The sequence below is a fragment of the Melozone crissalis genome, unplaced genomic scaffold (assembly GCF_028551555.1).
Source record: "Melozone crissalis strain CALT ecotype California unplaced genomic scaffold, PUWL_Pcris_2 ptg000004l_1, whole genome shotgun sequence".
Lineage (NCBI taxonomy): Eukaryota > Metazoa > Chordata > Aves > Passeriformes > Passerellidae > Melozone > Melozone crissalis.
The window spans coordinates 5,409,072-5,424,893 of NW_026535782.1; the positions used below are offsets into that span (position 1 = coordinate 5,409,072).

Genomic DNA, 15,822 nt, shown 5'->3' on the forward strand with positions numbered 1-15,822 from the left:
GAGCCTAACAGTCCTTAGCAGTTCAGTTAATTTTATTTGGCTGAGTACTGATGTGGGAAATTTAACTGGAATACTCTCCCATTTACCAGGCCATTTGAAAACGTGATGGATTTGGAGTTCCTGTGAATGCTAGCATGATTATGTGGCCCACACATACTAGGCAGACTTTGTTGCCACTGAACTGTCAGCTGTAGCACATTACCTTCTGTCCTGTGAAGGCGAGTTCCTCATGGAGTTCATAAATTCAGGTGACCAGTGGCCAACCTCTTGGGGTGCACCCTGCAGACCTGTTGAGGTTGGACACGAGGCAGTGACATAAAATCCAACCTGCATGATTCATTTCTTCTGATTCAGTAATGCCAGCAGTGTGCTATGCACTGTAGGAACAGTAACTACACCAAATAGCTTATTTTTAAGTCAGCAGAGGGATGGAATGCATTTCCAAGGATTTTTTTTTTAAAAAAAATATTTCAGTGGTTTCATTATTTCGCATCATTGCTTGACTGTGTTTCTTGTGTGTGTCAGTGGAGAAATGAGTCTCAGCTGGGGCTCAGAGATGAGTCTGTACCCTTACAGAGCACACTCAGTCTGCTAAACAGCCAAAGGATAGTGCCTTAATCACAAACATAATGTGTAGGATTATTTTTAACTTTCTGTAAAAACTTAGAACCGCAGACCTTAAGACATTTGCATCGACTTAACAAGGGCTAGGCATAATTTTGTTCCAGAAACAAATCACAAAAGTTTGCTTTTTCAAGTTTCTTTGCTGTGGTGGATCCAGACCCAAAGAATCAGTTATGGGCCTCCACGTGTAGGGTGGGATTCACTTTGCAAGTTTATGAAGTCTTTCCTTGCGGATGCCTGGGCAAACCAGAGATTTACTCTTTGTCTTTCTCCTAGTCGACATTTATCTTGGGAAAAATAGTGGCAGCACTGAAAAGTGATGGAAATCAACCTCATTATTGAGTAGAAAACAAGAAATCCAGCTGTTCTGGTGAACACAACTGTGGTGAATCATCACCTTGTGAGGAAAGTGACATATTCACTTTCCAGTGTCCTGCATTCACTCTTGGCCACAGCCTATTGCAAAACTTTTACTGTTGGGTTGGAATCTTTTGCCTGTTTTGGATCTGGCTGTTTATCACTAGCCTATTCTGCATCTGCTGCGGTGGCTTGTTGAGCACAGAGGGGATGGATGCTTGTCACATCTTTCCCTAGGAGCTGCTGCTGCCTGTTGATAAGGAGGGTTCCCTCCTCCTCTCCTGCTCCTTCCCGTCTTCTGCAGACTTTGGGTTAATTTGCTCTTTGTCTAAGCAAAACCTAAATCTATGGGACACAAATCTGAGCAGGGACTTTGAATGTCACATATGTAACCACAGAGAGCCCAAATGTGCCTATTTATTAATGTGTACTTTTCTGTAGTAAATGTTGCAACTTTGTGCTTTCCTGCCTATGACAGTTCTTTTCTCCTTTCAATTATTTGTGTCTTTTTAATACAAAACAATTTGAATCTATTTCTGTTGCAAGATGGTGTAGGGTAATGATAGGCATTTATGGTATTCTTTGCTGAGCTGCAGAAAGTGTTTTAAAAGCATTAAAGCTTTCTTTTTCTCTTGGAATGTCATGCTACTTGGAAACTAACATCTTCATCAAGGCTCACTTATGAAAGGACACTGCAACTTCCTGTGCTCATTGACAGTCCTTGGAGCTTATTTCCCTCCTTGCTTTTTTCTGGAGACTCTATTTGAAGTAGGTAAGGTCACTGAAACCATGGAGAGATGTGAGAAGATCCAGAAAAATTAGATGGCTGAAATAACAATCGTTGCTTTTAACACAATTTCTCTTTTTCTCTGTTAGCAGGCAGATGGGAGAAAAAAGTCTGTACTGCAGTCATTTACATGACTGCCTACTTTATCCCTTGACCTGAGAACCTGGGTAGGGGTAGGTAGCATAAGTGGTAGGCAATGAGAGGCCAAATGAACAAGAGTTTTCTCTGTTTAATGCCTCCCTACTGCTTTTACTGAATACAGCTAATTTCTGTCACTTCCATACAGAGGCATTTTAAAGTTGAATAGTGATTAAAGGGGAAAATCCAAGCTATCTGGCTTTCTTTATGTGAAAGGTCTGCATTAACAGTTGATACTGTTAACAGTTCAAAGGCAATGGATGAGTTTTCTCTATATCGTGTCAGTCTTTGTGGCAAATAAACATTTCTGCAAACACTAAAGAGCTCAAAAGATTTATTACTCATCTGAATTCATCTTTTTACCGATAAATGGTGGTGGGTGGGAGTCTTAGAATTGAAAGCAGAAGTATTAAGCAAGACAAATTTGGGATGACAGCAACCTTCTGAATTTAAAAAAAAAAAAAAAGATACTGCAACAGAAAAAGTCAGCGAGGAAAACTTGGACAAACTTCTTGGGAATAAGGGAGCTGGAAGAGAATTGGACAGGAAGATCTCTGTTTCCCAGAAATCTAGGACAGGTTATGAGGCTGCTTGTGCAAACAAGTGTTCTGGATTTCATGCCTGATGCACACCCAGAGGAGGAATGATGGAAGCAGCCCCAGCAGGGCCCAGCTCTGCTGGCTGCAGGGATGGAGCCCCTGGAACAGGGAGCCTGCTGCTCTGCAGGAACACCTGAGAGCACCCACGGACCCTGGGGACCATGGAGGGAGGAGTGCACTGATAAACTTGCTGTGGGTGTGTCCCAGATTAATTCCAATGTGCGCCGGATCAGTGTGCGGCAGTACAGGAGATAAGCTTATCAGCTACAAACCAGGAATTCACTGCTAGTTATCTTTCCCAGGAAGGTTTATGGAAAGGATTTGTTTTTCTAGCCAAGCCCACAGCTAAGAATCTAAGAGGCAGGTTGTGGGGTTTTTAACCACAGAGCTGGTGATTTGTTGACTGCTTTAAAATAAGTTATCTAATAAACAAAGCCACAGTTTAATTACTTGCTGCTTTTGAGGTAAATGATGTGATCTAATATTGGAAAGCAAAAGACCATTCTAATATTTCATTACAACCCTTAAAATTGCCACCATAATTTCTTCTGCTAGGGCCAAATAACTTTATGCTGCTGCAGTGTGATAATTTAATTACATACAATTTGTGACTTAGGTAATTTTATATAAAAGCTACACACACAGACATGCTTGATTTTTTAAAAATAATTAGTATAATTATTCTAGAATAATTAATAATTCTTAGAATAATCTAATCTAATAATCTAAAGCCAACAAGAAGAATTTATGAGTCTTTTAGATAATGGCCTCCCGTTATTTTAAATCTGAACACAATTCTAAAAGTGTTCTGAAAATATGGACCAAATAAGCAAAAAGAGTTCAGGTAAATATGGAGTTCAGGTAAAGGTAAATGTCTTCAGTGTCATATCTGGGTCCTGTGTAACAATTTTGGGCTAATTTGTAGGAATCTTGAGGATTTTTTTTTAGGTACAGTTTTCTGAAAAACACATAAGAATCCTTCAGAATTTACCATCTCTGGGTGCAAAAGCACTCTGATGTTTGAATAAAATGATTGAAAGCAAAAATTATGCCTATCCCTCTTAAAGGCCAGGTTGTTTTGCTCATCAGACTCATTCATGAAGACATTGTGCAGTTTGCCACATTGCTAATTCCATTTATACAGTTGTCAAACACAATCTATTTCTAAAGATTTTGAATTACCTTGGAAACAGAATATTCTTTTGCTGACACAGCAGATCGGAAGCCTGGAGCAGTGGAATCCATATCCAGTGAGGGAAGTGAGGATAGGCAGGTTCAGAGAGCCACCAAACACACCCATGGTGAAGAGGCAGCTCCAAGGCTGGGCAGGGAAGCCCATCCATCAGGGTCAGCATGGCACAAGGCCAGGGGCTCCCACACCTAGAGTGCATCCCAGTAAAAACCAGGAGAAGAGATCCAAGCCCTGGTTCAAGCCTTGTCCACAGATCCTTTCCCCACAGCTGAGCTCTCTCACAGCACTCACACCCACATCACTGCCCAGTGCCAGGGCAGAGCTCAAAGGGACCCCTGGGAGGACAACAGGGCATACAGAGCCTGGTGTGCAGTCTGCACATCCCTGCTCCTGAATCACTCAAACACAGCTGCAGCTCCCAAGCGGGGCTTCTCACTGCTCTCCTGCCAGGAGACACAAGTCCTGGGTGCCTGCAGGGCTGCAGTGGGGCTCTGGGCTTGGGTTACTCTGCTTTCCTCTCCCCACACCTGCACCAGTGCCTGCCCTTCACCCCATCACAGCAGAACATCTCTCCGCTGTTACTGTCAGACTTTCCGAAAAATCCCTTCACCGGGATTTCTTCTCCTGGGAAGCTGAGAAGCCTCAGAGAAAAAAGAAAACAATATTATCTCCTTTGCTTCTCCTGTGTTTTGCTGCTTTGGAATGTGGTTTGGAGATTGTTTATCCGACTGGTCATTGTTTGATTGGCTTCATGTGAATTGATTTAACTTAATGGCCAATCACAGTCAAGCTGTGTCAAGCTCTGAAGAGAGTCACAAGTTTTCATTATCATTCTTTGTAACCTTTTGTAAATATTCTTTCTCTAGTATAGTTTTAGTATAACATTATATCATATCATATCATATCATATCTTAACCTTCTAGAAACATGAAGTCAAATTCATCTTTCCTCCCCATGATGGTGGACTCCCAAAATACCACACTCCACCTTCATCTCTCCTGCTCCACCTGCCTGACCCTTGGAGGTGCCCATCCCCGTTGGAGGCCCCAGCCAGCAGCATCACCTGGATTGATAGTTAAAATAAATGGCAATTAATAGTTGTGACTGCTGCTGCTTTCCATTGAGCAGACTTGTGTAACTCTCAAACTCTTAATGGTGTTTTTTGGTTGTTCCTCACAAAACCATCGATCAGGGAGATTTTATTTGCCATCCTCTCTGGAGCACATTTTCAGAAATTCATCTGAGCTGATGCCTGTCTGCCTGTCTCAGGGCACACACTGGTAAGGAAGATAAAGCTGCTCGGTTTGTGGATACATATTTCACAATGGATTTGATCATGATTGTGAATATGGTTTCCATCCCTTTAGTGAAAGGCTCTAGCTGTCTGAGTAGGCAGAAACTAGAAATGCTAACCCAGAAATAGTACCTTTGGAAAATAACTTTGACTGTCTTGGCTGAAAATGTACCTTCAGGGAGCTGATGAATTCAGTTGATGAGGACTTCTTTAAAGAGCAGATATGCAAAACAGGGAGTTTGTTCACTTTGTTCACAAGCATTATGGTGGTAAAACATGAGGTTTCCTAAAAAATGAACAGACTTACTCAGGATTCAGTAAAGAGCCAAGTGAATAACCATATGTAATTCCTTCCCACTGCTTTTCTAAGATGCTTTTCTTTATTAATGTGAAGGCAATCCAGGAACAAGGCTTGCTGATTAGCACTGAACACAGCTATACCAGGGAAGGAATGAATCCTGGCTTTTTTGGGAACTTAAAACTCATTGTTTTTTTCCCAAACAGGTTGACATATTTTAGTTAAGAATTCAAATTTTAAATATAAGTAAAACTAAATTTCTTAGACTTCTATGAAGTCTTGGGTTAAAAAGGACAAGATGTAGTCAGATTTGGACATTGTAAAGATAAGGAAATTCCATGTACTGGGGCACTTTTTCTGAATGAAGACAGAAGGGATGCAGAGGAAATCACTTATAAAAATGTGCTAGCCCTGCAGGCCTGAGTACACAGGCAAAATCGGTATGGAGTAGGTAGTTTTGTTCCATCAGTTTTGGCATGTCTCACTGCTTCTCCATCTGAGTTCTCCCTTTCTTCTTCCATTATCACACACATCCTAGTCCATAGCAGAGCTGAGCAGAGCTGCTCTGCCCAGGTTGGCCAAGTGCCCAGGTGCACCCTTGCAGATAAACTCATCTGGGGTAGGGCTAGCCAACCTCTTCCCTCTGTCTCAAAGCCAAAGCAGTGGCTAATTTTGCCACTTTCTGCAAAGTTTAATCCAGCTATCACAATTAGGGCTGGTTTTGGTTGTGTTTTTTTGGTTGGTTTTTTTTGTTTTGTTTTGTGTGGGGGTTTTTTTGTCTGTTTTTGGGGTTTTTTTGTTTGGTTGGTTTGGTTTTTGTTGGTTTTTTTTTTTTTTGTTTTGTTTTTTGTTTTTTTGCTAAACAGAAAGAAGATACATAGTTCAAAACTTGAGAGGTGGAATTGACATGTCTGCATGTCCGTCAAATGATTTCTTGTAGTGAACCCAAGCAGCCCCAATTACTGAAACCTCTGCAGGTATTTTCACTCCCTGCTTACTACTCTTTTAGCCCCCAGAGAACAACAAGATTTCTTTTCTGGGTCTGCCAGCAGGTGCAGGAATTGTCATGGCTGTCACACAGAGCGTGGTACTTCACCATGAAAATGGAACCTAGCTAAAACATGGAAACAAAGTGTTGGTTGTAGTTTGGGATCTTTATCCTTTTCAAAACCCTCTTGAACTCACCATCTTCATGTCAATTGTTTATTTAGCAGGGGTCCTCCTATCACAGAAATCCCAACATTTTCAGTGATTTTTAAATTTTGAAATGCATTCATAGTATTGGCGTTGCACCTGATTTTGTGTGGTTTTTATGCAGCCCTGAAGTGGAAGCTCCTGTACACCAGAATAATCTATCTGCTTTGGCATCTTGTCTTCAGTCCCACTTTATCACCTGTGGATAAATCAGCAACATTTCCCTTTCTGCAGAGTACAAGATGAGAGAAGACAGCAATTTCTTCCCAGAGTATGCTTGCTCCTTTGAGAAATCAGATTTTTGTTTCCTGCTTGGAGCAGTGTTTGCAATCTATCACTTCAGCTGTCTCAACAAGGCACCAGCAGCTTCCTCGTGTGGGGCTGCACAGTCCCAGCGCTGCAGTTTTCCCAATCAAGCAGGTTTGCAGAATCTGTTTGAGGTGTGGTCAGGGTGGGTGCCCAGCCATGATCTGAGCAGCCTTATCCACAGGCCAAGCTGCAAACAGTCTGACTGTCACCACTGTCAGGGTTTGCTGCTGGTTGTTACAGGTTGTAATTCCCCCATGGAATTACCAATGCTGTAGATGGTTGTCATCCACCTAAGCTCAGCATGCCTTTTTGTCAATTGTTCTTCAAACTGTGGCTACTTCCCAAATTTTTACTAGTTTATTCCATCATGAAGCCAGTACTGGGACAATGACAGGAGCCTTTGTAACTTTGAAAGTGGTAAATCTGACTGCTGAACAGTTTTGCAATAGTAATTTGGTTTTTAAAAAGATATTCTATAATCGGAATGTAGTCCTGCAAAACTGCATATCTGTGACGGCTTGGAGAGCTGGGCAGTTCAGTGAACAACTTCTTCTCATTATGCTGATGGAAGTTTTTTTTTGCTGATAACAGACTTCCAATAAACATCAGACCTTTGGAACAACTACCAGTCCTTTGTATTTAGGGTCAAATTAGCAGTTCTCCATTTAATTGAGACCTCTTTTAAATATCCCAATTCTTGCAGAATTTTTAGCTGACCTTAGGATATCATTTGCAGATAACCTGGGAGCTGAGAGAGGTGAACTGTTTTATGCAGCCTCTCTAGGACTGTCAGATGTGACAGGTACACTGCCCGAGCCAGAAAGGTCATTGTACATTGCTGCAGTCTGTGTTCAGCTGTGAAAACAGTTCCCTCTATCCTTTCTGTCCACTTCACCTTGCCAAGACCATTTTTTAATTTCACTTGGTCTAAGTTAGGTTATCATCTATTTGTAAAAATGGATTAAAGTTATTTTAAATTACTGAAATTTTCATACACTCATAGAATAAGCTAGGTTGGAAAGGACCTCAAAAGATTGTCCGTCCTACTATAAAGTAGGTTTTACTCAATTCTGATCTGATTGTACTTTATTTTTTCTAACCAAACCTCTAGATGAGCACTGGGGCAGCTGCATTTGAAGCCCAAGTGTGAGCTGACAGGTAGCCAAAACATCCTCTCCCCAGCCAAAGGGAAGTATTTTCTATTGAGAACTGCAGTGGATATGGTAAAATACCAAGGAGGCAAAAGAAAGGGAGAGGTAAAAGTGTCTGAAGACCTATAGTAGGCTCTGTAGATAATTTTTTCTGGTAGCAAAATAAGGCAGTGTTATCTATTGATTCAAATATGATGACTATAAAGAAGTAGGTGACTAGGCATATTTTAAAATGCAGAGGAAAAGTCAGCTATGCATCAGGATATAAATGAGAAGGTTTGACTATAAATGAGATGGCACAGTAAATGACAAGATGTATGAAGAGGAAGCTTTTTGGCAATGACAGTAACTTGTTTTGTTCTCTCAGTCAGGAAACCTGAGAGACTGAAAGAACAAAAATGTAAATGAGTGCCTGGAGTTTAGTGATGTGTACAAACCTCAGGCTGGAGTCTTGCTTAGCCTGGAGGTACCAAACTGAAATTTTAAAAAGCTGAAATAAGAGGTAATCAGGCTCTGTATGAATAATCCAAGTTCATCATGACAATCTGGGCTTGTTGTAATGGGTGAAGGCTTCGCACCAGACAAGGATACTTCAGGTGGCAAAGGAAGGAGTTGGGAAAAGGCTATTTTAGCCAAGGAGGAGGTAATGTATCCAAATATTGTTCATGTATTTTCTTACACTAATGACTGTTAACATTCATGTAGTGAGTCAGTAAGTGACTGCCATGGCCAGGTTCATTAGTACAGAGATCTGGAACATCTGTTTGCACGGGAAAATTAACACACACAAATTTTCCCTGTTGGTCCTACTGAGATTCATAAAAGTGTTTGTCTGAATCAGAGTCTAGGAAAAGCAGTTTATTTTTTTCCTCTCAAGTGGAATTCACATTGTAGGATGTTCTAAATAAAGAACCCAAACAACTATTATTAGCAATTCTTTGCAATCTTTTTTTTTCCGATGTAGTTCATGTGTAAATACTGATAGTGGAAGGAGGATTTTATCAGGCATGTTATGGCAATGATGCTGCAAAATTCTGCCACACAAATAATCTATAATCTGGAATTCTGTAATTTTAAAGTTTGTGCTGAATATTTGCTGCTTTTCCAAGGGTGGATTGTAATTCAGAGAAGATTTTATAGGTTTTTTTTATTATTATATTGTTATTAGAGAAATTGTGGAGATAAACAAAAACAAGTATGTAAGGTTCTGATTTGTGTGTTTATGTTAGAAATGTGGCTATGGACAGGATGATTGGAGGTGGGAGCTACCCTCTCCAGCAACAGAATTTTCATTATTTCCTTTGTTTCTGAAAAGGTTCTGCTGAGGAAATGAGAGCAGAGGAGCTGCTCATGAAATCTCTTTACCTTTTTCTTAATCCTTTCCCCTTCAGTGAGGTTGCTTTTCAGCTAGAGGAGAAATAACCATTGTACTGTTCTGTACAGAATGTGCAGCCTGGAAATCTGCTTTTTGGGAAGGCTTACAGGCTGCTGCAGTGTGGGCTAGGGAGACTTTAATGCACATGCACGAGATTGTCTTTGTGTTCCGTGAACATCGAGGGTTATTGCTCCACAAAGAAATTATTGACTGTAGGTTGCTCTGGTAAATGTTTGCCCTGAGGTCAATAAATCTTGATATTCATCTCAGCAGAAGTCAATATCTACTTATTAGTATTATTTTTTAAAGTTGAGATTGTTGATAAGAGTACAAAATGGCCAGGTGCAGGTGACAGGCTGCTGATAAACAACTTGAAGATGTCAAATGAGAACTGTTGTGTGACAGAGAGAGAGGCAAACTGTTGGTATCTAGAAGACAGTCTAGCTTTTCAAATATATCAGCTGCATCTGAAATGCTGTGAAACACAGAACACCAGTGCTTGCACCTCAGGCATCCAGGGAAAGAAAGAATTACTTAGTCACTGTGTATTTGCCAAATAAAAAATCAACATGGAATATATTTTTAAATTCCGACAGATAATGTTTTGGATGCTTCATGCATTCAGTGGTATTTATTATTGTGCATGCTTCTTAAAAAGTAGCAGCTAGAGTAGCAAAGAGACTTAACATCATCAAATATCTTGGATATGTGCTATTCTCCCCTCATAATGTGGCAAATACCCTATCAGCAGATACTCAAGAATATATTGTGCTTACAACCAAGAGAAAGAAAAAGCCTAGAGAATTAAAAATGTCCCCTAATGCAGTCTGCTGGCATTTGTAGGGGACCTTTTATTGTTGAAGCTTTCTCAGAAGTAAGATAAAATTTCTAGTGAAAGCAAGGAAAAATATAACAGGAAAAATAAAGAAAATAACCCTTCATTTTGCTTTCATCAATGGAGATCAATAAGATGCTTAGTTGGAGGAATTTATACTCTCTCTCCTCACTTGTTCTCAAAAAATTACAGAAAATAAGGGAAATTTTATGTTGATTATTCTCATTGTTGTGCCTAACGCTACAGCACGATAGAAACCAGAAATATTTACATCCAGATCCATACTGTACAAAAGGGTCCATGTTTGAAGTGGTAATAGTCACTCCAGGGTAGCTTTCATGTTTACAGAGCACAAACATCTCTTAAGGGATGTAATAATTTTATTTCATTGTATTATCTCCATTTTTTACTTTTCTTGCAAGTCACAAAGGAAGAAAAATAAAGGAAATAATGGATTTTTAGTAGTGCTATGGTTCTGAAGATTGATATTCTCAGGAAAAGAATCCAAAGTAGCAGTTGAAGAAAACTGCTTCATGATACCTTTGATAATGTAAGACGGAAGAAAAACCAGATGGAAATAATTACTTGCCTTTTAAAAGGCAAATAAAGATAGAAGATTCTTCACAAGAATGCAGGAATCAAAAGCAGTTCAAGTCACAGAACTGTAAAGGGAAAACTTGCTATATACTCACTGAAAAGTGCAATAAATAAAACTGTCTGAACCACATTTTGTGAAGAGACTATCAAAGCTGAACAAATTCCAGTTGGTCTTCTGGAAGGAAAAATTGTGAGGACAAAATTTGTCAAACAACAACTGAAAGGATGTGATAAGACAGTCCAGATCTATTTAAATCTGCTTTTTGGAGTTCCTCATAATTGTGCATGTATCATGAAACAGAAAATGTATTGACAGAAACAAAACGGGTTGTAAACCCTTTAAATTAGGTTTAAAATCTGACAAAACCCCAACACTACTTCTATATAGTAACAGTCTCTAAAATTACAGACCTGTATAAACCAGGGCTTAGTTAAAGTTCCACAAAGATGCTCACCTAGATGGATACACTGCCTTGGTGTCAGATGACTCACAGGAGAATAGGGCCACAGATGAGAACAGATCTTTTATTACCACCATCTCAAAAATAATAATTAAAAAATTACTTACTCTGTATGGTGGAGAGAATGGCCATGGCCTTGTGAGCACAGGGAGGTCTTAAGACATCTCCAAGGTAGACATCTACCTCTGATGCTTCCTTTATAGTTAAGTAAGAGAAAGAAGTTGCTTTTTTCTGGTTTTGGATGAGATAAATACCTACTCCAAAACCTCAGAAATGTCTGGGTTTTTTCATTGTCTCTTTTTGTTATACCTCTAAACAAAGTCTGAATAGCAATTCAGATGTACCTGTTCACCAAACTGCAGCCAACATTTGAGCAGGTGAACCCCCCTCCAAATGCTTTAGACTGCAAACATTTGTATTTCTTAGAGCCACTTTTCAGAAAATATGTAATACATATTGACCTGTAACCTTACAAGACAGCCAAAACCAGATGAGCCTTCACTTTATTGTATTGATTCACTCAGGGCCTTCGACTTTGTTAAGAGGCTGATTTTAAACTTTAAATATTCCTGTCTATAATCCCTGGTGTATCAGTAGATAAATGTTTTATACTCAATCTGAGATCTAATTTTCTTTCAAAGGGCTACATTAAAGGGAAAGAATAAAGGTGATCTTATAGAAACTTTTATTTGCCTAGTTCATAGAGCAACTGGTGAGGAGGGAAAAAAAGAGATCTTGTGTACCTGCTTGATGTTCTGAAAATGAAGTGTCAGGTAAAATGACCTTACACTGAGATGGCATTTTACTTCATTTTACATAAGTTGTATCTTCTGTATCATCTCCCTTCTGTGACAATTTGTTTTGTCCAATTACTGAGCTACACAATGGGTACTTCTTAGAAATGTCATTGCTTATACTGATGAAGGAGAAACCTGAAGTTCAAAACTTTAATCTCATACTACATAAGCCAACACATAAATAACTTTTTAGATATATATATATATATATATATATACACACACATATATATATATATATACATATATATATATATAGTTGAAGAGACTACTTACTGAGTATTCCTCCTTTTCTGAAGTGATCAGTGGAGGGAAACCTGCTGTCTAGAATGAAATACATATACGTTGGCTGGGCAGATATCATACACTACATATGAATTTTCCACCTCGTCATATGCTTTCCCATATGGGTCTGACACCTCCAAGAAAGTAAAAAAGGAGGTTGTGAGGCTGCAAATTGGACTGCAAATCCAATTTAGGATGAATATGTTCTGTTTTAAGAGTTGTGGTTTCTGAAATAAGGAAAATGTTTGTATATTTCTGAGAAAACCATTGCCCTCCAGGAAGTATTTAAACAGCATTTGTTAAGGCAGGTAATAATTTGAGGAGAAATAAAATACACCCTCTGGGTTAGGAGAGGGGGGGCAGCTATTGTGATAGTGGTGGTAAAGCTTCTCCAGCCTTCCCATTGAAGTGTCTCAGTTTGTATAAAGCTGCTTTTTGACACTGTGAGTTTGCTCTTTAATAGACTCACAGGCACTGTGTGGCACAGTGACCAGAGAGATCACAGGATAGGAGAGTGATTTACATGCCACAGCCTTTGAGGTAAATGGCCAGATAAATTATGGCATCTGTAACTGTCTCCCATTAGAGGAGATAATACTGTTGTTGTCATTACATTTTCTGTGTTGCTTTAATACAGTCATATGTGCACCAATCTGCTTAGACACTGCTTTTGGGTAGGTAGGAGCCCAAGCAAAGCTGCTCCTTTGCTAAACAGAGTGGATGTACCTCAATCTGGGGCCTGAAGCATTCAGGCACAGAGGAGCTGTGGTGCCCTCAGCTAAAGAGTAAATCAAGACACCTTAGGAAGTGTGAGGCTTCCAATTCTTCTTTCCAATTCTGCACTTGCAGCTTTCCTGTGGATGATTTTGGTGGAAATCCAGAATGAATAGGGTTTATTTGTAATTAGGCTTGAAATTGCATCCTGAAAAATTAAGAGGATCAGCCTCATAAATCTTACTGACTGAGCTGGCTTCTAGTGGAGTGTTCCTGCATTGGCATCTGTGTGAGCTGTGGAAAGAATGAACTGAAGTGTGAGGGGCCTGCTCACTGCTCACACTGTGTGGAGGGATAGAATGTAAGAAAATAAAGATAGTGCAGAAGGCAATCTCACACCTGAGGAGCTGCAGCTGTACTGATCACCAAAGATCAGGAACAGGCCTGCCCTTAACAGGCCACAGCTGTGTCCAATAAGAAGAAGAGTGCTACAAAAGAATGGGTTAGCTGAGTGAGGAGAGTTGGAGTTTGTTGGCTGTGCTGTGAAGAAGGAGGAGTCAGTGCTGTGAGGAGTTCCCCATGAGAAATCACCGAGAAGGCATGGGAGCTTTGTAATAAGATGACAACACTGCTCACATTCCTCACACTGCTCACATGGTCCTCGCTTTTTCACATTGTTTACACTGCCCACTCTGCTCACATTTCTCACTCTGCTCACACCTCTCACACGTGGTTCCCATGCACACTTGGTTTATTCTCAGCTCACTCTTTCCAGGTTTCTGACTGTGCTCCTTGCAGCCATTTCAGCTGATTGAGCTTTGCTAGGAACATCAGCTTGGCTGCTGGTGTGCAGCCATGAACTATGGTGCGAGCACGTTCTCCTAACAGTTTCTTCTGCATACAAGATTGGGCACAGGCACAAAAAGCAAATAAATTCTCAGACAAATTCTATCTACATCAGTGGGGTTTGTTCTTCTCCAGCTGGCATGGTACAACACTTAAACCTGTACTTGGCTTAGTAAAACCTGGTCTGTAGATTTGTTGATTGTCTCTCTCTGAAGCTCCTGGAGAAGAAAACACAAACCCTTGCTTTTAGTCTTTAAAGACTGCATTTATAACGCATTGAGGTACAATAATCCCTGTGGGAATCCCTACATCAATTGTTTTTGTAGGAACAGAAATTGCTGGGCTTCTCCTTGGCTTGCACCCTGGGGGAAGAGTTGAGCTCATCAGCCCTTGCTCACCAGCCTTGAGCAGGTGAAACACCTCTCTGTGGACTTTGGAGGCAGCACTGCAAACAGCAAATTTAGGTGAGATTAATTACCTTTTTATACTAGGTACTCAAAAGCATCCCAATCTGTACAGCTAAATGCAGAACTGCTGCTGAATATATTCTTATCTTGCTGGATATTTAGTATATCTTTATGTTTAATGACTGACTGGCATTATTTGTGTTAAAATGATGCTGAGACACTCAAATTTGGCATCTCTGCCTATCTTTGTTTTGGCATTTCCTATCTGTAGGATGCTTGGCTTTGCAAGCCTGAACTTCTTATTTATACCTTGGGATAATTAGCATTACAGTTCATAGGGAACACAGCAGAATAAAGGATTCAACAGAAACTGTTACTTTTAATTAAAATAACAATTTAACTAATATTTTTCCTGTAGTTTTGCTTGCATTAATAATGTTGGTCGGCAAGATTATTGGAGTATAATAGCAATTTATGTGTTGAAATGGCTAATCGAACATAAATGAGTCAGAGTCAGTTAACACTACTAAAATAATTAGCATTTTTTGGAGGAAAAAAGGACAAAAATCAATATGGAAGAAAAATATTTACACCATCCAGAAGGGTTTGAAAAATTAAAGGGAAAAAAATCTTTAGAAAAATGCACTTTCAAGTGTCTTTGAGAAATAGATCAGAAACAAAATAAACAGCCATTGAATGTTCAGAAGTTCAATGTTGTGAAACTGAAAATCTTTAGGAGTAATTAAGGTGGATAGAATCTCCTTGTATTGCTAACAGTAGAAACAAAACCTTAATCACAGGAGTTAGGCTTGATGAGACAAAGATACCAGTGAAGGTGTCACAAATAAATCATTACCAGGCTGTGGTCTTACTGTCACTCTGAAGATCAAAGCCTTAATTTTTTTAACTGGGAGATTTCTTTGCATGGGGGCTGCACAATTCTGCTGGATGGCTTTAGAATGTTTTTACTCATGCAAAGGAAGGAACATCTAGAAGCCTGCATGTAAAATGAAACTCAGTGGCATAAATAAAAATGTATTAGAGATACCTTAATAGGAACTTCTTCATCCCTACAAAGACAATTTTGCCAAATTTTGATATGCTAAATTCAGGAGTGGTCTTAAAAAGTAGTTGAAAATTGTGTGAATTTGCTTTGGGTTTCTTTTAAGATTATATATTGGTCAAAATATATTTCATAGCAAATGTAATGCATACAGCTCAGGGAGCTGTATGTTCCAAAGAAAATCTATTCAATCGAGAAGCATCAAAGCATTCAAGCAAGACCTTGAATGAGTTATTAAACAGTAAATAGTCTGGGAATGAAGGTAGAGAAATATACATGAAAGGGAAAGCAGGGAATGTGATGAGCCCTCTGCAGAAGCTGTTTTTTTTCCCTTGGCCTGTAATTTAGATATGAATTTATTCTGCAGCGAACATATTATTTATATCTCTGCTCACCACCTTTTTATCTCATAGTTTTGGGCTTGGAGTGACTTTAATGGGAGCAAGGAACAAGACTTAGCATAAAATAAAGACGTCATCCTGAGAGAAAGGCAAGGGTT

At 39.5% G+C, this 15,822-nt stretch overlaps 1 protein-coding gene across 3 annotated transcripts in view; it reads left to right on the forward strand.

The window, feature by feature from the left end:
* Positions 1-15,822, forward strand: part of LHFPL3 (LHFPL tetraspan subfamily member 3) — a 235,574-nt gene that overhangs the window by 29,427 nt on the left and 190,325 nt on the right. The window lies entirely within an intron of this gene.